The sequence below is a fragment of the Symphalangus syndactylus genome, chromosome 7 (assembly GCF_028878055.3).
Source record: "Symphalangus syndactylus isolate Jambi chromosome 7, NHGRI_mSymSyn1-v2.1_pri, whole genome shotgun sequence".
NCBI lineage: Eukaryota > Metazoa > Chordata > Mammalia > Primates > Hylobatidae > Symphalangus > Symphalangus syndactylus.
The window spans coordinates 124,698,806-124,724,890 of record NC_072429.2 but is presented as its reverse complement, the minus strand read 5'-3'; the positions used below and the strand labels follow the sequence as shown (position 1 = coordinate 124,724,890).

At 39.3% G+C, this 26,085-nt stretch overlaps 1 long non-coding RNA gene across 1 annotated transcript in view; it reads right to left on the bottom strand.

The window, feature by feature from the left end:
- LOC129486806 (uncharacterized) overlaps nt 1-26,085 on the bottom strand; it is a 381,019-nt gene that overhangs the window by 108,929 nt on the left and 246,005 nt on the right. The window contains exon 6 of the long non-coding RNA XR_008659098.2: nt 15,376-15,450. This is a non-coding gene — a long non-coding RNA (uncharacterized lncRNA). The remainder of the gene's footprint in view (nt 1-15,375; nt 15,451-26,085) is intronic.

Genomic DNA, 26,085 nt, shown 5'->3' with positions numbered 1-26,085 from the left:
TATTTGACCTTAATGTTATATATCTCTAGCCTTATTCTTAATATTTTTTTCTCTCTTTCATTTTACTTTTTGCCCTGGGAGATTTTCTCAATATTATATTCCAGTTCTTCTATTGAATATTTTAGTTTGTAAATCAGATTTTAAATTTCTAAGAATATTTTTAATCACAGAAAGTTGCAATTTCCCAGGAGCGTATTCTTGTTTTATGAAAGCAATACGTCCTAGAACCTGTCTACAAATAGTATTTGGAATATTTTCAGTTGTAACTGTTCCCTCCTATATTCGTTTGCTCAGCTGCCATAGCAAAATACCACAGACTGGGTGGTTTAAACAACAGAAATGTATTTTCTCGCTGTTCTGGAAGCTAGAAGTTTCAAATATTGCAATCAAGATGCGATCAGGGTTGGTTTTTGGTAAGGCCTTCTTCCTGGCTTATAGATAGCCACCTTCTCACTGTGTTCCCACATGATTTCTTTTCTGTGTGTGTGTGTAGACAGACAGAGAGAGAGAGCTCTGGGGTCTCTTTCTCTTCTTATAGGCACCTCAGCCCTATCAGATGAGGGTCCCATCCTTAGGATCTCATTTCACCTTAATTACTTCTCTAAATGTCCTATCTCCAAATACCGTCAAATTGCAGGTTAGGGATTGATATGGTTGGGATCTATGTCCCCGCCCTCAGAAAAGTACCTCCTGCCCATGCTGTGTGGTCAAAGACTGGAGAATTTTCCCCAGAGGGTTTCTCCCTTCTTAAAATGGTTAGGACCTCTCTAAAAATGTGGGGCTAAGGAAAGGAAGCCCTAATAATGTCTGTGATTGAATTTATTATCGGCCAACCCAGACAGAGGCCTGAATTTGTATGTAACATGATTTCAAGAAAATAAGTATCGACTGTGTATTCTAAGGGTAAATGCAAAAAGAATAACTGTATATAAATATTATCCTCTAGTTAGTAGGTTTGTTTTTATAGGAATATGAGTTCACTTTAATATGATTTTAAAAAATAAGTATTGACTGTACTCTAATGCTAAAGATGAAAAGAACTATACACAAATATTGTACTCTAGTTAGGAGGTTCATTTTTCACAGGGGTATGGTTGGCAATTTTGAAACTACTTATGTGTATTCTGGGATTGAGCAAATAAGTTAATATATCATAGATAATGAGAGCCAAGTTTCTTACTGTTGGAAATAGGAGTTATAAATAAGGAAAGGGGGAAAGCTAGCATGAGTCCTGTGGTGTTAGACTGAAATTGGAAACATCAGTATAAACTCACGTTTTTAAATATATGTACAGATAGATGAGTATAGAAACAGACATAACTGTCCATGGAGAAGATCAGAAACAATGACACTCTAACCCCCACAAGAAGCCCTTGACTTTTCAATGTCATTCTTCAAGCCTCAAAGAAAAGAGTTGATCTAAAGGACTGGGGCAGGGTGAAATATAAGATGAAGATGGAGCATCTTTGTAGTTCAGAAAAGCCAGGAAGCTCTCAAAAAAAAATGACCAGGAAAATTAAAAAGACACAGAAGCCAACTTGATGGGGCTAGCTATGGCCAAATCAGGGACAATTTGATAATCAAAATACACAATGACAGAATGGATTCTAATCAACACAAAATAATAATTCATGAGTACATAATGATATAAATAAATAATAGAGCAAATAAAAGTGGAAAGAGAAAGCTCCATCTTAAAGTAGAATTTCAGTGAATAAAAGTAGAAGAAATAAATACAAAATCACCATGTGACAAATACCAGCTAATCATTGTTTTAGGCAAGGATTATCTATGAATATAATGAGTGGGTGAAAATATCCTGAGAAATAGGAGTAGTAATATAGTGTCAAAATATCTCTTGGAAAGATACCCATTAATTATAAAGAGAAAACAGTTACTATAGAGGGGAGAAGTCTGGCAGTTACTGCCTTAGCAAACTGATCAAAGTTAACATTTTGGGGACAAATTGACATCACTTGCCTCCTAATTCAATGCCATGAGAATGACACATTATCACTTGTGCAGTGTTCTTGCCAAAAATGCATAACCTGAATTTAATTATAAAGAAATATCAGACAAACCAGACTGAGGGGCATTCTTGACAAAGAACTAGATAGGACTCTTCAAAAGTGTCAAAGTCATGAAAGAAAAGACCCAGGAACTGTCACAGATTGGAGAGACCAAGGAGACATGACAGCTAAATGCATTCTGTAATCCTAGATTCGACACTGCACCAGAAAAGGAATATTAGTGGAAATACTGATACAATTTGCATAAAGTATGTATATTAGTATTATGTCTAGTGTTCTCTCTGATCATCTGGCTTTTGTCCTCCTCTGCTTCACCTCCGTTTGGCTTTTTCTTGCCTTGTCTTCTTCAGCCACATTGTCCTTCTTTGGTCTGCAGTTCTTTCCATGCTTCCTGAAAACAAGGCACCTTTGCCTATGCTGTTCTCCCAGCCTGGGACTCTCTACTGTTCTCTCTCCTCCTTACTCTTTTTCATCTGTCAGAACTCAGCTTGGGCTGGTCAACTCCACTAACCTGGGCCTTCATAGCATCAATCCAGTCTTCTTCATGTTACTTGTCACAGTAAGCATAAAAATCAAATTTTACCTTTGTGTGATTGTTTGAATAGTACCCATCCTTTTTTACCAGACTGTAAGTTGTATGAAAGCAGAGTCTGTGTGCACTTTAGTTTATCCTTGTATTCTCAAAGCCTAACATAGACTCTGCAATGTCATAGACAAACAATAAAAAGATGAATGAATTAATGAATTAACTAATGATAATTATTTCTGTGATTTTGTAATAAATATCCTTTCTTGCTTAAAAAATTTTGAGTGGAATTCTGTGACCTTCACTCAAAATAGCTTTGAATGAAACAATCATTTCATCAAAGACCAAAAACAAGTGCGTTATCATCTATAAAATGAAAACAATTATGTCACCTTGCCAGTCTTGTTAAGTTATTGTTAGAGTTAAATTCATTGATCAAAATTTTTCAAGTTTTACAAAGCTGGTTATTTCTGTCAAAGCCTGGCCTGCTGGATGTTCTGGATCTTGTAGATACTGGCTGCACGTGCCCAGAGGCTGATCTTTATTGTAGGCTCTCTAACTGCACATGCAAATGCCTAGTTATTATACAACTGAGGATAATGGTTCCAATTGGCACTAGTGGCTTGGTGGGAAATTTTACCCAGATCTTGACGAAATGATTCAGGTGATGCCTTACAATGTGGCAGAGTTTACAACCATATGAGGCAACAAACTCAAGTTTCAGGATGATGTAGTTGAAGATATAAGAGGCTACATGAGCCATTGTTGAACGGGCAGAATATTATTTCCAGCCTCTAAGCATGGTCACAAGTGAGAAACAGATTCGAGACTCACCAAACATGTGGCAGCCTGATGACCTCTGGTAATATCTGCTGACCACACCCAGTAGCTCATGGCAGTGCAATGTGGCTTCTCTGAGAGCACAGCTTGCATGCGTGCCAGATGGTTTCTTTAAACCAAGCCTACAGCTTCAACTCTGGCTCTGATTCATATCTTGTAAATGTGTAAAATAGGATGGACACCAAGGGTCTCCCTTCAGTCACTGTCACCGTCAAGCATTCACAAGTGTTAGCCCAGATAAATCTGAGAAAAATCAGCTGCACAAGGTATTCTCATGTGACTGTGCATAATGCAACCAAAGTGGCCTGAAAAAAAGAAAAAATAAACAGATCAAGGCACCCCACTACTTAATACATTTCATTGCCTTCTCATTGCCATCATGATAGATACCAAATCCTTTATAAGGCCTTGGAGGTCTGTCCCCTACATATGTCTCCAGCCCTATTACATTCTCAAATTCCATGCTTGTGCCACCAAATTGCTCACACCCCATTATACCTACCCACACCTCTGAGCTCCCAGACTCCCAGCCACATAGATTTCACTGTGTTCCTTATTCTCTTCATGCTTTTGTCCAGCCATATAGCCTTTTCACATGGTGCTCCCTCTCCTTGAAATGTTCTTCCTTCATTTCCCATCTGGTCACCTCCTGATCACCTTTCAGATATCAGATAAAGCATCTCCTTTTCAAAGAAGGCTTCCCTGATCTTCTGACAAGGTTAAATGCCATTTCCATAAACCTTCTTATTCTAATGCATTGCTCCTGATTTTCAAGTCATGTATGTGCCTATTTGAGTGATGTTTGACTCCAGTTATTTCTAGTGGGGCTAAGAGACTTACTGAGTTCTGTTCGCCATTATGTGCCCAGGCATTAACCTAGCGCCCACCTCTGGTAAAGGCTCAATAAATAGTTGAGAGTGAAAGCAGTGGATTTTAAGCCATGCTCAATACAAAATGATTAATACCTTTGTGACTTCTGATGTGCTTAAATTTTCCTTCTCCCGCAGAATTATGGGTAATATAAAAAGACTAATCTAGCCTGTGCATGGGGCCTGTGTCTCTGGCTTGCAAATGTACCTTGGTCACCTCCCTTATATTCTTTTCAAGAGTAGAAATGCACTGACACAGAGGAGAATTGCAGCTCAAATCAACAAGTTGATGGTCATTAACATTAAGCTCAGTCTTTTTCCTGTTTTATTAGTTGTTGGACAATGCCTGCTTTTTGATGAGGCTATTAAAGCAAGCTCCAGGAATGCTGCCAATGTGTTTTTGAGGTGATTTTTGACAATCTATTTCCATCAGCTTCATGCGGTTTTGCACCTATTAACATATTCTGTTGAAATTCAATGTCATTCTGAAATCCATCAGTTCAAAACCACAGGAATCAAATTAAACACTAAGAATTTTCATCAAAATAGTTCAATTAATTTTAACTCATTTCATTCAGTCTGATAATTTGAAGCCCTAAAATTTGTATCATATTTGCCAAAGGATACATGGAAAGATTTTACATCCATCAGACCTTTTGCTTTTTACTCCTTTCCAAATTGTCTCTGAATATGTGTACTACCATGCCTTTATAACTTCCACAAAATCTTCTCAATTCCTAATAATTTGAGGGAGTCAGTGTGTTGTATGACCATCTCAATCCCCTTCCTGCTGGGTAGCCATGGGCTCTCTGATACCAAATAGTAAAATGGAGACCCAGGGTGGTCTTAGGGAAGTTTATGGATCACATAATTCCCCTGACTGATAAAGAGCACACAATACGGCCCCTCAAGCCTCACTTAGTGCAGCTTATACAGACTAAGCTTTTTCTCTCATATTACATCTTCTCTAGTTTCTTCCCTCTTAAGCCTGACTCTCTGCCATTATAACAATCCACAATCTATAGTAATAAACTTGAGCTTTTAGTGGCCATTTTTCAGACTCCTTTGCTTCATATGTGACTGAATTCATAACTTTTGAATCCCTCCACCTCAAAGAAGAAGTCATAGCCTCATCTTCACAGCCTCTTCTCAAATAACCCTCAAAGTGACCTAGGCTTCATCCATCAGGGGCGTTTGGATGATATTGTACTTTGTAAGAGAGTAAGGAAAGAAAGCACCACACCAAGCCCACTAGAAGGAGGGATGTTGGAGTGGCATGCAGCATTGAGAGGTGGCAGTGGTAGGAGTCTGGGTGGTGTTGTCCACGGCTAGTGTCATCTATGAAAGCCGCAATGTCTGTGTCCACTGGCAGCAGCAACTGAGTCTCAATGGGAACAGTCAGTGTAATTTGAAGGGTTTTCTTCCCAAAGATTAGGCCTCCAATCATGATTTTCTGACCTTCCCAGAAATTTTGTAAGATGTACAATATCATTTCAGATTGTCATAATTTCCTCAAGCCACTTAGACTGATTAAGTTCTGTTATGTGTATTGCAAATATTGACTGATAACAGTATCATCACTTCTAATCATAAATTTTTATTGAGGGGCAATCTATGTGCCAGTCACTATTCTAAATTCTAGATAATCATCATTATATACCACTGCATAAAATAGGCTAAGTTTCTGCCTAACGAAGTTTTTTATATCATATGAGCCTAAGCAGAAGTGTTTATTTCTTTTCAGAGTTTGAGGTTTGGTGACAATGAGCACATAAATCATATACAGGCTGAATTTTGCTATAGTGAGTTCACTAGTTCATTTTGCATTGATTTCAAGGAATCCTGAGGCTGGGTAATTTATAAAGGACGAAGGTTTATTTAAAAGGACAAAGGCTCATCATTCTGCAGGCTGTACAAGAAGCATGGTGCTGGCTTCTGCTTGGCTTCTGGTGAGATTTCAGAAAATTTTTTATTCCTGGTGGAGGGCAGGGGGAGCCAGTGTATCACACGGTGAGAGAGGAAACAAGAGATAAGAAAAAACCAAGAGAGAAGGGAGGAGGTGCCAGCTTCTCTTAAACAACCAGCTCTTACGTGAATGACTAGACTGAGAACTCACTCATTCATGAAGGAACTCCCTTGACCCCATGACCAAAACACCTCCCTCTAGGCCCCGTCTCCAATATTGGAAATCAAATTTCAACATGAGATTTGGAGGGAACAAACATCCATACTGCGTCAGTGAGCTCAACAGATACATGTTTTAAGAAAGGGATATGAGAGTACACCAGGACTGATACGTTTAGTGAATACTTTTGCTACATGTCCTCTGGTTTCCTGACAGAAGATGTGGTGCCAATAGTATTCTATGCAGTAGGAAGTCACAGTGGACTTTTATCCCCAACCGCATCCCTCTGAGACTCCTGCATGATGATTGTATATTGCCGGCAAGTTTCAGCACCTAAACCTGGCATCCACCTAAGTAGAAGTTCTCATTACACCACCAGCTTCCTCTTGCTAAATTGTCCAGAGGTTGCATAATTGTTATGTTACTGGGCATTAAACATGTGAAGACTATGTAACAAGACCTAAATGTGGACATATGGAAGAATCCTTTATCTCCTGCATTTTAAAGCCCCTACCACCCATCCATCTGGGGCTTTAACTTCCTCCTGTGAAATTTGGCCATATGATTATTCTTCTACCAATGAGCACTGTAAACTTTTCCTGTGCATCTAAAAACTTCTGATAATGTCATCCTCACATAACAAATTTATTTCTACATAATGTAGTTTATTAATGGAGTGATTACATCCATTCATCTGACTTCTTTAAGCCTCCATTTCTTTATCTATAAAAAGTAGATGATAATTATAATATCCTTTCCATAGATAATCATATTTACTCTTATAACACAGGCAAACTAGGAGCAAGCAATTAAACAGCTTAAATCCATCTCAAATGGGAAAAATTTCATCAAAAGAGAAGACAGCATCATCCAGATTATCAAGAGCTTGCCCTGTCATGAGATTATCATAATATTTTACTGGTATCAATCTGCCCTTGAAAAGTTATGGGCCTTGCAGTTGCCATGGTAACATAATGAAGTTAAGCACCCATGATACTTGTGGTAACAGGATTTTCTTTTTTTAAACTTTAAGTTTTGGGATACAAGTGCGGAACGTGTAGGTTTGTTACATAGGTGTACATGTGCCATGGTGGTTTGATGCACCTATCAACCTGTCATCTAGGTTTGAAGCCCACATGCCTTAGCTATTTGTTCTAATGCTCTCCCTCCCCTCGCCCCCAACCCCCAACTGGCCCTGGTGTGTGATGCTCCCCTCTCTGTGTCCACGTGTTCTCATTATTCAGCTCCCACTTATGAGTGAGAACCTGTGGGGTTTGGTTTTCCGTTCCTGTGCTAGTTTGCTGAGAAGGATTTTCTGTTTATTTGTTTCTCTTTATGAAGCTAGAAGACAATAACAGACAAATCAGTAACAAGTAGTAATGTCACAAATCCATACAAATGTGTTCATTTTGGTCAAGATTATATTATTTTACAAATATGCCATAAGTTGCTTTCTTTCTTTTTTTTTTTTTTTTTTTTTTTTGAGACAGGGTCTCCCTCTGTCACACAGGCTGGGGTGCATTGGTGCAATCACAGCTCACTGCAATCTCAACCACCTGGGCTCAACCAATCCTCCCACCTCAACCTTCCAAGTAGCTGGGACCACAGGCACATGCCACTGTGCCCAGCTAATTTTTAAATTTGTGTGTGTGTGTGTGTGTGTGTGTATGTGTGTGTGTGTGTGTAGAGATGAGGTCTCCCTATGTTGCCCAGGCTGGTCTTGAACTCCTGGCCCCAAGTGATCCTACTGCTTTGGCCTCCCAAAGTGCTGTGATTACAGGCAAGAGCCACCACACCTGGTCAAGTGTTTCTTAATGGTATCTAGCAAGATAATTGGCACATATTAGGTTATCAATTAGTGTAAAATGAAAAGAGGGAAGGAAGGAAAGAAGGAAGGAGGAAGGGAGGGAGGAAGGGAGGAAGGAAGGGAGGGAGGGAGGGAGGAAGGGAGGAAGGGAGGAAGGAAGGAAGGAAGGAAGGAAGGAAGGAAGGAAGGAAGGAAGGAAGGAAGGGGAAGGGAAAGGAAAGGGAAGGGAAGAGAAGGGAGGGGGAAGGGAGGGAGGGAGGGAGGGAGGGAGGAAAGGAAGGAAGGAAGGAAGGAAGGAAGGAAGGAAGGAAGGAAGGAAGGAAGGAAGGAAAGAAGGAAGGAAGGAAGGAAGGTTCAGACTTTGATTCAGAAGCTGAAGAACAGTCTATGACCCTTTTTTACAGCAAAAGGGTAGATATGAAACTACTGATACACTTCCCTGAACTGAGCAGGCCTAATTCTATAGGTATAAGAATTCAGTCACTCCAGGTGTGAGTAGGTCTCTAGACACAGAGAAGGTAGGTTCTAGAATTTTCTATTCCAAAGGCTTTAGCCTGAGAATTGCATTTCACATTTTAATGATCAGATCTCTTTTACATTGTGTTCCCAGTCCAAGTATGTTTTCTTACCCTTTTTGTTTTTGTAAAATCTGGAAATTCTTGAAAATATACCCAATGCCTTATCCTATATCCAAGCAGATTTGGAGTAGGGCTCTCCCCATTTGCTGAGTCTGTAATCTTGGGCAAGTTACTAAGTGAATCTGAGTTTCCTCATCTTAAAGATGAGGAAAATAATAATGTCAACCATATATGGTTAGTGTGAGGATTGCATGTCATATATACATCAGATATTTACCAAAGTGCCTGATATTCTTAGCATTCAAAAATATTGGTTATTTTTATTAATACTCTTGTTTATATTTTACTGCAATCAGTGTGTGTGTGTATTGGGAGAAGAATGCATGCATGTCTACATATTTCACTGTCTTCACAATTAAATTATATGTTCCTAAAGGCAAGAAATACTTCTCACACTTCTTGGATGTGTTTCTCAGTGTCTAATCCAGTGCTGTTCCCATAACAGTAGCATAAAAAAACAAAAAACAAAAAGACAAACAAACAAAAAAAAACACCTGCTCAAAGAAAGAACTCGAAGAAACAAGAGGATACAACCTGGGAGGTGACATTTTTCACTTAAACCCAATACCTACAATTTCCCTCTTGATTCTAGACATTCCACTGAGAATTTCAGAACCCAGCATATGCAAATAAGATATGAGACATGGAATTAGAGAGAATTTTAGTCATCCTACCTAAGTTTACAATAAAAATGGGACTCTACCTCCCAGTCTCCATGAGAGGGAGTCTGTTTGTTCATTCATTCATTCAAATGGCATTTATTTGGTTTTAGCCATAATATGATAAATGAAAAAAAAAAACAGATACAGTCCTTAACAGAGCTCATAAAGCGGTAAAGAAGAGCTAGAAAACAGGCAGGGTGAATGCTACTCTGGCCAAGGCTGTCCAGAGAACATGTCCAAGGAAGTATCACTTGAGCTGAAACCTAAAAAATACGGAAGAGCAAGCCATGTGAACGTCTGGAAGAAGATGCGTAGGCAAGCAAAGGACAAGTGCAAAGACCCTGAGATGGAAATGAACTTGGTATGTTTTAAAATAGAAGAAGACCAGTGTGGCTGGGAAGTAACGAGTAAGAGAACAGTGTTAAGGGATGGGGTTGGAGAGGTGGGCTGAGCCAGACCACAAAATGCTTTTTAAGCCATGGAAGGCCCTTTAGATTCCATTCTAAATGTAGAGAAAAAGGCTAAAGTAGATGAGTGTTATTATAACTATACTTTAAGAGATATGTAAAGAAAAGGTTTTAGAAAAGGCAAGAGTGAAAGCCATGGTACACCCGTGAGGAAGCTATTGGCATAATCCAGGCAAGCACTTATACTAGAGCGGTAGCAATAGAATGAATCAAGGGGCATCTACTTGGGCACTCCTGCTAATGGTAACTACTAGGAATGTGGGAACAATGGATCCACTCCATTCTTGGGAAATGTGGATAGCTGGAGAATCCTTCTTCAAGCAATTTGACAATGTGTATCAAGGCTTTTGGAAATATCTACCTTCCCTTAGTTCAAAAATCCCACTCTAAATAAGTATCTACCCTCCTTTAGTTCAAAAATCCCACTCTTAAATAAATATCTTAGCAAAGGAAAAGAAAACACGGGAACCTGTGAAGTTATTTATTGTGGCATTAATTGTGAGCAAAAACTGTCCAAAATCTGGTCTCAGAAAAATGATTTTTAAAGTTGTGGTACTATAACTCAGTGCATTTTTATGCAGCCACTAAAATGTAAAATTATGAAGAAACAATTCATCATAGAAAATGTTTGTGATAGACTATAAAGCAAATAAAGATGACTGTGAAAGTTATAACAGCTTGTATCCACTTTGTTAACATAGGCCTATATGTGAACAAGGCCTGAAAAGGAACATTGGGAAAAAATTAATTAATGGCCGTTGAGAGTAGATTTTTAAAAATAATTTGCCATGATTTTTCAGGATATTGGTTTTTATTTTGACTACTGGCCTTGATTTTTTGTTCCCTTGAAAATGCTTCCAGACCCAGGAAGTCAAAATTGCTTTCTGGTAAGTAAAACATAAACTTCCCCAATAAATTTAACCATAATCCTAAATGACTCAGAGGAAATTGCTCCTTTTTGGAATCATAAGTCTTTTTGCAAAGCCCAAGGCCAGGGATGGGAAAGTACAAATATAAATCCAGAATCAAATCCAGAAGTTTATATATGTCATTTTAATGTCCCTGAGCAAAGAATACACTCTTCCAACACTTTTTTCTTCCCTTCTGTTATCCCTGCATTTCAATGGAGCAAAAAACACCTGCAGAATTCACATCCTTTCTACAAACCTGTCTGTGCACACCCCAAGGAGCATCCTATCCTTGTAATAACATCAATCCACTCCCAAGAATTCAGATCCCCAGATAGCCCTTGTCATTCAGTTGTTGCATGACTGGCTCTAGAATGGCATCACTAGAATTTCAAAGAGAAGTCAATGAGATCTGTTAAGTGTCTTTACCTATGAAAACCAAAATGTAAGATCTCATAGGAATAATTAATTCCCTAATTATAAAATTATAGAAAATAGATGGTTGACTACAAGCCCAAAGTAAGATCACATCACACAGGTTATTTTCAAATGGAAGTGAGATGTTCTTAAAACGAAGAAGAGACAGAGATATTCTTACCACAGTTGTCCTCCCAGGTCCGGATGGCTTTATCACTTATATATCCTTTCTCGGTTTGGCCTCATGACACAAGCAAAGCAAGTGCAGGCATATATAACTTAACAATGGGGGTACGTTCCGGGAAATATATTGTTAAGAGATTTCCTTGTGCAAACATCATAAGTGAACTTACACACACCTAGATGATAGAGCCTACTACACACCTAGGCTATATGGTATAGGCTATTGCTTCTAGGCTACAAACCTGTAAAGCATGTGACTATACTGCATACTGTAGGCAATTGTAACACAATGGTAAGTGTTTGGGTATTAAAACATAGAAAAGATACAGTAAAAATAGAATTTAAGGCCAGGCGTGGTGGCTCACCCCTGTAATCCCAGCACTTTGGGAGGCCGGGGAGGGTGGATCACCTGAGGTCAGGAGTTGGAGACCAACGTGGTCAACATGGCAAAACCCCACCTCTACTGAAAATACAAAAATTAGCCACGTATGGTGGCACATGCCTGTAATCCCAGCTACTCGGGAGGCTGAGGCTGGAGAATCGCTTGAACTCGAGAGGCAGAGGTTGCAGTGAGCAGAGATCGCACCATCGCACTCCAGCCTGGGCAACAGAGCAAGATTCTGTCTCAAAAAAAAAAAAGAATTTAAGTGAAAAAATGGTACACCTGTATACGGTACTTACTATGAATGGAGCTTGCAGGACTGGAAGTTGCTCTGGGTGAGTCAGTGAGTGAGTGGAGAGTAAATGTGAAGGCTAGGGCATTACTGTACACTACTGTAAACTTTATACACCTAGACTACACTCAATTGATATAAAAAATGTTTCTTTTCCCAATAATAAATTAACTTTTGCTTACTGTAACTATTTCACTTTATAAACTTCTTAATTTTTTTTAACTGTTTTGACTCCTTTGTAATCACACTTAGCTTAAAACACACATTGTACAGGTATACAAAAATACTTTCTTTTGTATAACCTTATTCTATAAGCATATTTCTAATTTAAAGTTTTTAATTTTTTCTTAACTTTTACAACTTTTTTTGTTAGAAACTAAGACAAAAACACACATATTAGCATAGGCCTACACAAACTCATCATTGTCACTGTCTTCCACCTCCACATCTTGTCCCACAAAAAAGTCTTCAGGGTCAGTAACACGGATGAAATGGTCATCTCCTGTGATAACAATGCCTTCTCCTATAATATGCTTCATGAAAAATCTGTAACATCTGTATTAAGAAACTTTAAAATACTCCAAAAAACATATACATACAAAAAAACTTAAGCCAAAGAAAAGTATAATGTAGTGGTTTGTAGTTCTCCTTGAAGAGGTCCTTCATATCCCTTGTAAGTTGGATTCCTAGGTATTTTATTCTCTTTGAAGCAATTGTGAATGGGAGGTGCAGCAAACCAACATGGCACATGCATACATATGTAACAAATCTGCACATTGTGCACATGTACCCTAAAACCTAAAGTATAATAATAAAATAAAAATAAAAATAAAAATAAAAAAATAAACCTTTTCTTTTTTAATCTCAAAAAAAGTATAATGTATTATTGGATATAAACACACAATATGATAAATATGTCAATTATTCTGACTCCAGATAAAATGTATAAACTTGATGTAATCATAAATTTCAAGAGAAAAATACTTACTGAAACTTTAGAGCTAGTTTTTGAAAATAATCTCTGCAAAACAGACATTTTTCTACACATGACATAAATTCCAGAGACTATAAAGGGGAAACATGATGATTTTGATTATTTTTTAAAATGAATTATGAAAAGGAAGTCATTGTTCACAGAAAAGAAAATACAACTGGCCCTTAACCATATGGAAAGATGCACAGTCCCAATGTAATGGGTTATGCAAATGAAAACTGTAAGTAGATACCACTCCTTAAATACCAGATTGTCAGAAAGTAAAAAAGTTTAATAACACAAGGGTTTGACAAAGTCATTTGTGGAGGCAGCACTAGTTCATGTCTGCTCTATAAAGTGGAACTTGGAAATATCTATTAAATATAAAAATGTATACACCAACAATTCCATTCTTTGGAATTTATCCACAGGTATTCTTGAACCTTAAAAAAATGATATATGTACACTACAGAATTATCTGTCATAGCAAAAGTTATGCAGCATCCTAAATTTCCGTGAGCAGAGGACTAGCTAAGTAAACCACAGTATAGCTAATAATAATGAAATGATATGCCAGCAAAAGGAAGGAGATATATCTTTATTTACAAATATGGAGTAAATGTCCAAGATAAATTGTTAAAAAATAAAAGCAAGGTGCAATATATATGCAGTAATACAGTTTGGTTCTGTGTGTGTCTGTGTGTTTGAATATACATTTGAAAACTCATAGACTGTCTTAGGAGAAATGTAAGAAACTAGTGACAGTGTGGATCTCTGGAGAGGAGAAAGAGGTGGCAGCTGGGGACAGAAGCAGGAGCTGCCTTCTTTGATTCTACTACATTTTGTATTAACTGGAGAAAAAAAATGATTTTTTTTAAACTATTGCCCCAGAAAATTAGGACTAGGCCAGGGAAAGCAAAATGGGAGGGTTTTGTTTTATTTTGTTTTGTTTTAGGGGGGATGGAGGAAAGGGCTATTATAAACTCACTTCTGTATTACTTGATTTAACAAGTGTTATTTTCATCTTGGCTAAAAACTTCAAAATCGAGGCCAAAAAATAATTTTAAATACTCTGTTCTATTTAAAATATCCTATCCCACTATTTGGCGGTTTGTGCCGATTTAGGGAGTAGAAAAAATATGTCGCTGTATTTATAATAGAGACAGAATGTTCAATGTATCATGAGAACACATAAAAAGGATTAATTAATTCTTCAGGCAGATGGATGGTTACTAGGAAACTCAGAGATGTAAAGTGTAGGTTAAACTGGCCATTGAAAGATGTTAAGTTCACAAAACAGACACCTGGTGCAGAAGTCTTATAGCGTGGGTTACAACGTGAGCAAAAAAAGGATGGAGATGCCCAGAACCTGTCATGTTTGGGTAGCCACACGTGATCTGGTTGGACATAAAGGCAGGAATGGCACAGAAGGAATAACTAGAAACAAGCTGGAAAAAGGAAAGAAGATTGGAGGAACTATTGCAAAGGGCCTTCACTGCCATTCCATAAGACGCCTCTGCCCTTATTTAGCAGAGCAGTGGATCCTAAACCTGACTGGTTATCAGAATTACCTGGGGGAACTTTGTAAAAACACAAATTCCCAGACACTCACCACCCCTGCCATATCAATTAAATCTGACTCTCTGGTGGATAGATCTGGGAACCTGTAATTTAAAATAAAAATCCCTCTGCTACAGCCATAGACAAATCATCAGAATTCCAGTTACGGCGTTTAGGTGCAAGGAGAGAGGGATAGAAAGAAATGTCCCCATCAGGAGGCTATTAAGAATTAATCTTATGTATAGGTTCACTCCTTGTACCTGTCAGGCTGAAAATTAAGATCTCTTTCCAGATACGTAAAGCTCTGAACTCATTCTTGCCTGAACTGTGCTGAAGGTGGGGCAGGAATAAGAAAAAAGAAATCGCTGCTGTTCAATTTATTGCCTTTTCTCTGCTCCTCCCTTCAAGCATCCTCATTATGTGCATGGCATGAATATCTAGTCAGAAAATGTATGGATGACACAGAGCAATCAAGCACATTCATGAAGGTTTTCTGTTGGAAGCAAAGACTTTCATTAAAAAGACTTTTATTAAAAAGTCTTCTACTAAAACAGCAATAACCACAACTTATAACCAGTCCATGTCCTGGACAGCAGATTTTGTGTAATCTTTTAAACAGCAGATTCAGTTGCTGCCATCCAATCCAAAGCTGATGTTAATTACCAAAATAATTTTTGTGAATAGTGCTGTACTCACCAGATTCTGTATAACTCATGAATTCCTGCAGTCTTTCTTCCAGTAAAAGTTTTGCTTCATTGATTCAAAACATACCTGTCGAGTATGGAGATATGAAGATGCATTAGACATAGGTCCTGCCCTCGAAAACTTAACCCTTCTTTAGTGATCAAATAAATCTGCTGCTATTTCCTTATCCTAACCTAGTGTCAAGTCAGTTCCTAGGAATAAAAAGCCACCATGAGGTGGTATCAGCCCAAAGGGTCTTCAACAGAACAATAGCATGTCTCACTCTTGAGCTAAGCAGAGAATATTAAATTTGAAAAGAACTTTCAACATTATTTTATCTAACCACATCAATTTATATATGAGAAAACTAAGATGTAGAACAATACACTGATTCACTCAAAGTTATACAGGAAGTGTGTATTAGACAGCCGACATCCATTATTTTGTTGTTGTTGTTGTTTTTGAGACGGAGTCTCGCTCTGTCACCCAGGCTGGAGTGCAGTGGCGCAATCTTGGCTCACTGCACTCTCCGCCTCCCAGGTTCATGCCATTCTCCTGCCTCAGCCTCCCAACGTAGCTGAGATTACAGGCGCCCACCACCACGCCTGGCTAATTTTTTGTATTTTTAGTAAAGACAGGGTTTCACCATGTTAGCCAGGATGGTCTCAATCTCCTGACCTTGTGATCCTCCTGCCTCCGCCTCTGACAGTGCTGGGATTACAGACATGAGTCACTGCACCCAGCCCACTATTTTTTTTTTAACTTAGTTTCAGGGAGACATTGGCAGATTGGTCCTATGGATAAATTGCATGTCATGGGAGTTTGGTGTACATATTATTTTGTCATTCAGGTAATAAGCATAGTACCCAATAGGTAGTTTTTTAATCCTCACCCCACTCCCACTCCCACCCTCAAGTAGGCCCTGGTGTCTATTGTTCCCTTCTTTGTGTCCATATGTACTCAACATTTAGCTCTCACTTACAAGTGAGAAATGTAGTGTTTGATTTTCTGTTCCTGCATTAATTTGCTTAAGATAATGGCCTCCAGCTTCATCCATGTTGCTGCAAAGGACATTATCTCACTCTTTTTTATGTGTGCATAGTATTCCATGGTGTGTATGTACCATATTTTCTTTATTGTTGGTTGACATTTAGGTTGATTCCACATCTTTGCTATTATGAATAGTACTAGTTTGTTGAGGGCTTTTAACATGAAGTGATACTGAATTTTATTAAAAGCTTTTCTCCATCTATTGAGATAATCATGCAGTTTTTGTTTTTAGTTCTGTTTATGTGATAAATCACATCTATTGATTTGCATATGTTGAGTCAACCTTGCATACCAGGGATAAGGCCTACTTGATCATGGTGGATGAGCTTTTTGATGTTTATTTGATGAATCACATTTGTTGATTTGCAATAAAAAGCCAAGTGTCAGTTGTCGACTGACAACTGACAGATTGACAACTGATATTTGAGGTCCCAAATATCTTTGTTAGTTTTCTGTCTTGATGATCTGTCTAATACAGTCAGTGGGATGTTGAGGTCTCCCATTACTATTGTGTGGTTATCTAAGTCCCTTCATAGGTGGCCAATAACTTGTTTTATGAATCTGAGTGCTCCTGTGTTGAATGCATATATATTTGGGATAGTTAAGTCTTCTTGATGAATTGAACCCTTTACCATAATATAATGCCCTTCTTTGTCCTCTGTGATCATTGATGGTTTAGAGTCTGTTTTGTCTGCAATTAGAATAGCAATCCTCGATTTTTTGTCTGTTTTGTTTTGTTCTGTTTCATTTGCTTGGTAGATACTTCATCCCTTTACTTTGAGCTTATGGGTGTCATTACATGTAAGATGGCAACATACAGTTGGGTCACACCTCTTTATCCAACTTGCCACTCTGTATCTTTTAATTGGGGCATTTACCCTGTTTACATTAAAGTTTAACATTGATATGTGTAGATTTGATCCTGTCACCATGTTAGCTGGTTATTATGCAGAATTGATTGTGTAGTTGCTTTATAGTGTCAGTGGTCTATGTATTTAAGTGTATTGTTTTTCTCATGGCCAGTAATAGCCTTTCATTTCCATATTTAACACTCTGTTAAGGACATCTTGTAAGGCAGGTCTGGTAGTAACAAATTCCCTTAACATTTGCTTGTCTGAAAAGGGTCTTATTTCTTCTTCACTTATGAAGCTTAGCTTGACAGGTTATAAAATTCTTGGTTGGAGTTTCTTGTCTTTAAGAATGCTGAATGTAAGCTTCCAATCTCTGCTTGCTTGTGGGGCTTCTATTGAAAGGTCCACTGTTAGCCTGATGGGGTTCACTTTGTAGGTGACCTGTCCTGTCTCCCTAGCTGCCTTTAATACTTCTTCTTTCATGTTGACCTTGAGGACTCTGAAGACAAGTGTCTTGGGGATGGTCATCTTGTATAGTATCTTTCAGGGGTTCTCTGTATTTCCTGAATTTAAATGTTACCCTTTCTAGCAAGGTTGGGGAAATTTTCATGACAATATCTTCAAATATGTTTTCCAAGTTGCTTATTTTCTCTCCTTCTCTTTCAAGGATGTCAATGAGACATATATTTTGTCTCTTTACATAATCTCACATTTTTTGGAGATTTTGTTCATTCTTTTTCATTCCCTTTTCTTTACTTTCACCTGACTGAGTTAGTATGAAGAACCAGTCTTCAAGTTCTGAGACTCTCTCTTCAGCTTGGTCTATTCTGCTGTTAATACTTGTGATTGTATTATGAAATTCTTGAAGTGTATTTTTCAGCTCCATCAGATCAGTTTGGTTTGTTCTTAAAATGGCCATTTTTGTCTTTCAACTCCTGTATCATTTTATTGTAATCCTTAGATTTCTTATATTGGATTTCAAATTTCTCCTGATCTTGATGATGCTCATTCCCATCCATATTCTGCATTATATGTCTGTGGTTTCACCCATTTCAGCCTGATCAATAACCATTTCTGGGGAACTAGTGCAGTCATTTAGAAGAAAGAAGACATTCTGGCCTTTTGAGTCACCAGACTTCTTGAGCTGGTTCTTTCTCATCTGTGTGAACTGATGTTCCTTTAACTGTGGCGCAATTTGAGTATAGTCATTTGAGTTTGTTTCTGGGTGTTTTCAGAGGGCCAAGCCTTTGTGCTATTTCTTTATTTGTAGCTGAATTTCTTGTCCTAGGTTTCACTGCAGGTATATTAGCAAAGTATTTTTTTATTGAAATTTGGGCTGTGGCCCAGTAGGTGGCACTTAAGCATAGTGGCCAGTAGATAGGCTTCTTCTCAGCCATGTTGTGCCTATGTATTTCCTCACAATTGCAGTCATGCTCCTTCTCAGTGTTCTGAGGGTTTGAGCTTCTCTCCTACTCAAGTATTGACTGCAGATCTTGGCTTGCCACTCCCAGGCTACATATTACAGCCCTGGGGCAAGCTCAGGCTTTATGTTTTCTCCCTAGCTTGGGGTTAGCAGTGGCAGGGACCTTGGCAGTGGCAATGGCAGAGGGCCTTTCACTTGCCTCTTGGGGCCCCACTCTAGAGAAACACAGAACTGCTACCAGTTGGAGCAGTCACCTTTATGGGGCATCTGCATTGTGGGCCCAAGCCAGGGGGCCCTACCTGGTAATGGTCAGAGGTGCAGGAGTCTCATGCAGAAGACAGACTGTCCTGTCCTCTTCTCTTTAGGGCAGCTGTGGCATGCTGGAGGTATAGTAAAGCCTTCAGGGTCTTTATTCCTTCTGCAGTGCAAGGGCAGCAAGGGCAGTACCACTGCAGTGGCAGTGACAGAGAAGCTTTCAGTTGCCTCTGGGGGCTCCACTCTAGAGAAAAGCAGAGCTTCAGCCAATGGGGAGGCTCTGCTACGGGATTCAGTCATGGGGTGGGGCAGCTGCTCTGTGGCCTGTGCTGGGGGCCCTGCTTGATGGAGAGCAAGGAGTCAGAGGCTCAAAGGGAAGAGAGACTAGGTTCCTCTCTATTTGGCAACTGGCATGCTGGAAGCACAAGTAAAGCCTTCAGGCTCTTTGTTTCTTCTCCAGTCTGAGGGCAGCACAGTCAGAACCACTGCAGTGTCAGCGGCAGAGAGGCTGTCAGGTGCCTCTCGAAGCTCCACCCCAGGGAAACACCAAGTCACTAAGAGTAGGAATGCACAGTTGTTGTGGGGCATGTCAAGGGCGGGGGTGGCTGCTCTGTAGCTACAATGAGAGGGGCTGTGGATTGTCTCTGGGATTTCCTCGCCAGAGAATCCCAGAGCCACCACCAACTTAAGTGTTCAGATCCAGGCATGGTGATTGTGCTGGGGGCCAAGGTCAAGAGGCTCCACCCAGTAAGGAGTAACAGAGGCAAGGACCTGTGTGGAAAATGGTCTGGGGGCACACATTAGTCCTTAACCACTTCACTCCCTCCCAAGTTTGAGGGCAGTAGGGGCAGGAGCTGCAGTGCAGCAAAAATGCCAGGTCTACCTGCTCCCTCTGGAAGCTCCATCCCAGGAAGTGCAGGTCTGCTGCTGGTCCAAAAGCTAAAATGGGGTCAAGTGGCCATGCTAGGGTCCCAGGCCAGCGGGCCTTGTTTAGCAAAGTGCAGTGGAGGCAAGTCCTGAAGTCCATCCACTCCTCAGCCCCATGAAATCAACCCCTACCCTGGAGGCATGTAAGGGAACCTGGCCTTTCTCATTGTCAGAGCTAGTGCTGGGGTACCAAGAGGTCCATGGCCCCCAGGACTCCACGTGTGCCTGAGTGGTGGCTCCAATCACATTCCACATAGCTCTTCATGACAGTTTGCGGGGCCCGATGAGGGGGGTCACAGGGGATCTCCTAAGCCAAGGGTTGCAAATGTCCATGGCAGAAGTGTGTGTCTTTAGGGGCTCTCACTCACTCACCATTTCCCTGTGGTGGAGAGCCTGCCCTGGCTCTGCCCCAGTCCTCAGTGAGTGGCTGTCCTATTTTGCTCTTCTCTGTTCTCTGTGGGTCATGTTGCTTCCTTGATGAATCCCAATGTGTCCAACTGGATAATCCAGTTGAAAAACTAGTGTTCACTTGCCACTCTTTCTTCTCTCGATGAGAGCAGAACACACTATCTGCTTCTAATCAGGTATCTTGGCCTCCTGAAGTTCACTCTTAACCTTACAGGGTAAGTTATTATAATTTCAAGTCCCAATTCCATAACTAATCTTCCTGATTGGGATATGAGTGGGGATGGGCTTTGGATTTACCTCGTTTCTTAGACGAGTTAAGAAAATTAGAGAACTTTAAATTACTGGGACAAGGAATATAATGACCCACGGAAGAGAGATCACATGACTTGAACTCTTATCTGTACAATTTCTGCAACAAATAGTTATTCAGTGTCTATGATAAATGATAACTAACACAGATAAAGACCCAGCTTTCTGCCTTGAAGACCCCCAACTATCTCATCCAAGACACATGATAGTAAGTGTGGCAAATTCATGCTTGTTCTTATCTCTGCTAGTTGCAAATCTATAGTCTTCCCATATTCCTTTCTTCCCTTCTCAAGCTTCAGTCTCCAAGCAGAAAGCAGAAATCACAAATACACGGCATGTGTCCTATCTCCTGTCTGTCCTCTACTTTTGACAGACATCACTAATCAATCACAGCACTCTTTTCCTTGTATTGTTAGGAAAACAGAATCTTTTCCCACACAGCTCCAGACAAGTACTATCTGTCTCAGATGGCATATGTCTCTAAAGTGCATCCTTTTTTTAAAATTTGTCTTCCCCTACAATCCCAGCCTGAATGATATCTAAAATAGAGTTGCTTGAAGGATTGATTGCAAGAGAAAAAGCAAGAAAAGTGTTCTAATGGGTACTGCACACACAAACACACATACATAAAAGACTGGTTATAAGAATGTCCAGCATCAATTCAAATAATTCACTAAATGCTTATTGAGTTCCAGCACCACACTGGATAATACATGTACAGACACGGATAATCATAATCTCTGTCTTAAAAACTTTTCACACCAGATGAGAAGAAAGTCTTATGAACAGATGATTTTAAAACAATGTAATGATTATTACAAATGGGTAGGCTTCATGCCCTCATGCAGTGATCTTGACTATATTTTTTATCTTGTGTAGCTAGCAACCACCACCACACCTGGCACAGATGAGGAGCTCAGTAATATTTGTTAAATGATCTGAAGCAGAGACCAGTGTACTTAATTTTTCTACAGTAAATGGGCAAACGCCTTAAGGAAAAAGTCAATGTTTTCCTGAATCTGGAAAAATCAGTGAGAGTTTTCCAGATGAAGAAGCATGCATAAGGAGAGGAACTCCCATTTAAAACTTGGCTTGGAATTATGTTGGCAGACAAAATAAGCTATTTGTCCTCCATTTGTTCATAGATCACATAACAGTTATCTACATTCCAAATGATTTAGAAGACTGCTTAATGAATATATAATAAAGTAAAATGTATGACTATGTTTTCATCAAAGCTGCTGTAATCCATCTTTATTTTCTATAGATACTCTGGAAACCTCAAATTCAACTGTGTTCACAGATTTCACCTGGGTACATATTCTCAAAGTGATCTTTTATCTGGCTTCTTTAATGTAAAACTAATTAAAATCAATTAGAGTGACACGTCATTGACTGGTCTGGTTTTACCAGTGCATCACAAAGAGACAGAAGAAAAGACTTGGAGGATAATCGTGTGAAACTTGTTTGTACTCCTTAAATTGCAGATGTCTATTTCTAATGGGTAAACAACTGAAATTTGAAGGCACTTACCTGAAGCATAGCCAAATGTCTCCCATAAAGCAGTTGTATTAGAGATTTGATTAACATTCCTTTTTTAAAGGTGCTTGAAAGAATTTGTCCCTGTTGTTTTTCATGGAATGTATTCGATATTTCCTATCCTTGAACTTTGATAAGACTTATGGCCTCTAATCCTCCCCTTTTGTACTTGATTATTTGCTCTCTTGTGTTGTGCATTGTTTTATGTATACTAAATCATGTATCTCCAGCAAGCTTGTAGGTCTAAGGCCTTCTATTTTCTTTATGCTACATGTAAAAGGAAAGAGAGAGTGCAAAAAAGGAAGAAGAAAAGGGAAGAAAGAAAACACGGAGAGGAAAAATAAAGAATAAATGTGTACATATTGGACATCTATTATGCATGCATGGTGCTGTGTACCTTTCTAGAACATACGCCACTTAATCTTGATAAGAATCCTGAAAAATAAATACCTTTTTCCCTTTTGGGGATAAAGTAACTGAAACACAAATTGGTCACCAGCTGAATGGCAGAAGCAAAATGAAAACCCAGATATTTCCTTTGTTTACTTCTAATTCTGCAGGAAGTTGCCCTACCAAAGCCACTTCTCAGGGGACAGCAATGAGTAGTTATGTTTTATACCATCAGACTTGACTCTTCTCTCCACCTTTTGGGTGCAAGTTATTGAATAGGATTTTGGCATCTAAGCCATGGCCACGTCCTATGTAAAAAGATTAATTAAGCCATTCATATTATTTTTATTATTTGACCTAACAAATAACTGAGAGACTGAGTTAGTCAGGTATGGGAAACAAAACAAAAAACAATGATTACGAAATTCCTCTGTCAAGACAGAGGGTAGAATAAATATCTACAATACATATAACCAACAAAGAACTTATATCTGGATTCTATAAATAGTTCTTAGATATCAGTGAGAAAAAAGCAGACAACACAATAGAAAAATGATCAACAGATTTGAACAGATACTTCACAAAGAAGCATCTGCTATGCAGGGTGACTACATGACATATCATCTAAACTGGGACCATTTTTGAGAATGAAAGGAATTCTGCTCATAATTATTCCAGGACAACAACAATAAGCCAGAACTGACCCAGGCAAACTACAATGTATGGACACCCTACCCAAATCACATTAAATATATGAAAAGATACTTAACCTCATTGGTTACCCAGGAAATGCAAATTAAAACCACAATGAGATACTTCCACACCCCATCAGAATGACTAAAATAAAAAAGAATGGCGATACCAACTGTCTGTGAGGAGACAGAGTACCTAGAACTCTCATATCACACACTGCTGGGGGACCTATACATTGTGGTAATCACTTTAAAAAAACTCTTTGGGAGTATACAAAAGTCAAACATATATGTATGATGCATCAATGTCTACTCTCAAGTATGTATACAAAGTCAACCAAAAATATGAAAATTCACATAGCAGTATTACAGCAGTATTATGAATTGATAATGACTAACAATAGTAGAATGGATAAACACATTGTGTATGCTACAGTCATACAAGGGATGACTATGCCATAATTAAAATGAATGAGCCATTGCTACACAGAACAACATGAATGAATATCACAAATGTTGCACCGAGTGCTAAGAAGCAGGACTCAAAAGAGTAGACACTGTATGGTTACATTTTTATAAATGTCAAAACAGGAAAAACTAATCTGTGATATTAGAAGCCATATCACTTGTTACCTTGGGGAAGGGGTAATAACTGGGAAGTTGGAGGAGGGAACTCTGGAATGCTGGTAATGTTCCATTTCTACATGAGGGTGGTGGCAATTTGAGTATGTTCACTTTGGGAAAAATAATTAAACTCTACACCGAAAATGTGTGAAGTTTTTTGTATGTATACTATACTTCAATAAACAAATTTGGGGCAAGTGGCAGTGGCTTGTGCCTGTAATCCCAGCACTTTGGGAGGCCAAGGTGGGCAGATGGCTGGAGCCCAGAAGTTCAAGACCACCCTGGGCAACATGGTGAAAACCTGTTCCTACAAAAAATACAAAAATTAGCCGGGCATGGTCGTGCACGCCTGTAGTCCCAGCTACTCGGGAAGCTGAGGTGGGAGGATCATCTGAGCCTAGGAGGTGGAGGCCACAGTGAGCAATGATCATGTCACTGCACTCCAGTCTGCGTGAAAGAATAATACCCTGTCTCATAAGTAAATAAATAAACAAGTTTATTAGTTAAAAAAAAGCAGAACCAAAAAATTGAAAATTTCCTGAAGCAAAATAAGGCTCCAATGGTCAACATGCAAGCTAAAGTTTCAAAGGAGCAAAAATGGAAGTGAACTGAGGAAGCCACTCAGTAGAGAGTAGAAGAGAGCAGATATGCAGGAAGAAGCCAAGGAGACCATAGAAGAAAGACAAATAGAATCTTCTGTACCTTGCACTGCCTCTAATCCTGGTGGTTTTCAAATTCCTGACCCCATTTTTATGTGTCTATCTAATCACCCTTTTTCTTGAAGTAGTATGACTGGCTCTCTCTACCATAAAAATAAACAAAGCTAACTGAAATGTCAACAGTGCTTTCTTCCTCAGACCCCCTAAAAGTACAGTCTTGGCAGCTAGAGAGTTTATCTTTATCAAAGTTATTTTATGACATAAATAAAACAAAAGTGAATCCAGCAGATGATGAACCCTCATGCCTTTCATACTGAAGGTTGAATGATTTCCAAAATATATTGTAAACAGAGAAATGTCATCCTATCTCGAAGCCACCATCTTTCCTGGATGTATAGGCCGTAAGTGGTGTGGCAATGACAGATCTTACATTATTTCATCTTGGCAGACTGAGCCAGATGTGAGTTCTGGGGTTACTGAAGCAAATATGACAGGACTTCTCCTTTTGAGGGACTCTTGGCCTCATAAGTTTTGGGACTCTTGGCCTTATAAGTTTTGTGTATTTTGTTTATTGTTGACTCTCCAGCACCTGGAACAGTGCCTAGAACATAGTGGTGCTCAATTAATATTTTTGAATGAATTAGTGAATGAGTAGGTAGTATCGGTACACAAATACTACCATGCCATGGAATATAGCAGCATGTATATAACAGCCTTCAGTGATGTGGGGGAAGTTGTTATTTTTCCACTGGGGGTGAGAAAACCTACACAGAAAGAACTATTGAGTTCAGCCCTGAAGAATTTTCTCCAGTTTATTGAGAGACAATGAAAGACATTCCAGGCAAAAAGAACACTATGGGAAAAGCTGTAGATTTGAGTGTGCGCGTAGTTTGTTCGCTCTTCTCTGCCACAACCCAACCAATGAAAAGTGAGAGCATGCGAGTGACTCACAGACCACAGAGTAAATACCTGGCTGGTCTCCTGAATCAGTTGGTCAATCCTGCTTACACAGAGGAAAGAGGGATAACGAATTATCCAGATGTTGCTGCTGCAACTAGAAAAAGGGTACGCGAGTATTCACTACTCAACTTACTGATCTTCTGAGCTGGTTTTCAAGCTGAGTTTCACAGAGCCCTCGGGTTTCTCAGGGGCACTGGCACATAAACCACCCTAGAGTGAGAGGAGGACTGAAAGTAGAGAAGGGCCCAGGCCCTCCACCCTTGATTCAACCAGAACGTCATCTCTTCTGTTTTCTGCATTAGAATTTTCTGTGAGATTTTACTGCAGTTATTACCTATGTGTCATTTTTCTCCTTTTTTGGCGAGGTGGGGGGAATAGAGTTTCACTCTTGTCGCCCAGGCTGGAGTGCAATAGCGGCGATCTCGGCTCACTGCAACCTCCGCCTCCCAGGTTCGAGCAATTCTCCTGCCTCAGCCTCCCCAGTAGCTGGGATTACAGGTGCCTGCCACCATGCCCAGTTATTTTTTGTATTTGTATTTTTTTTTAGTAGAGACGGGGTTTCACCATGTTGGCCAGGCTGGTCTCGAACTCCTAACCTCAAGTAATCCTCCCACCTTGGCCTCCCAAAGTGTGGG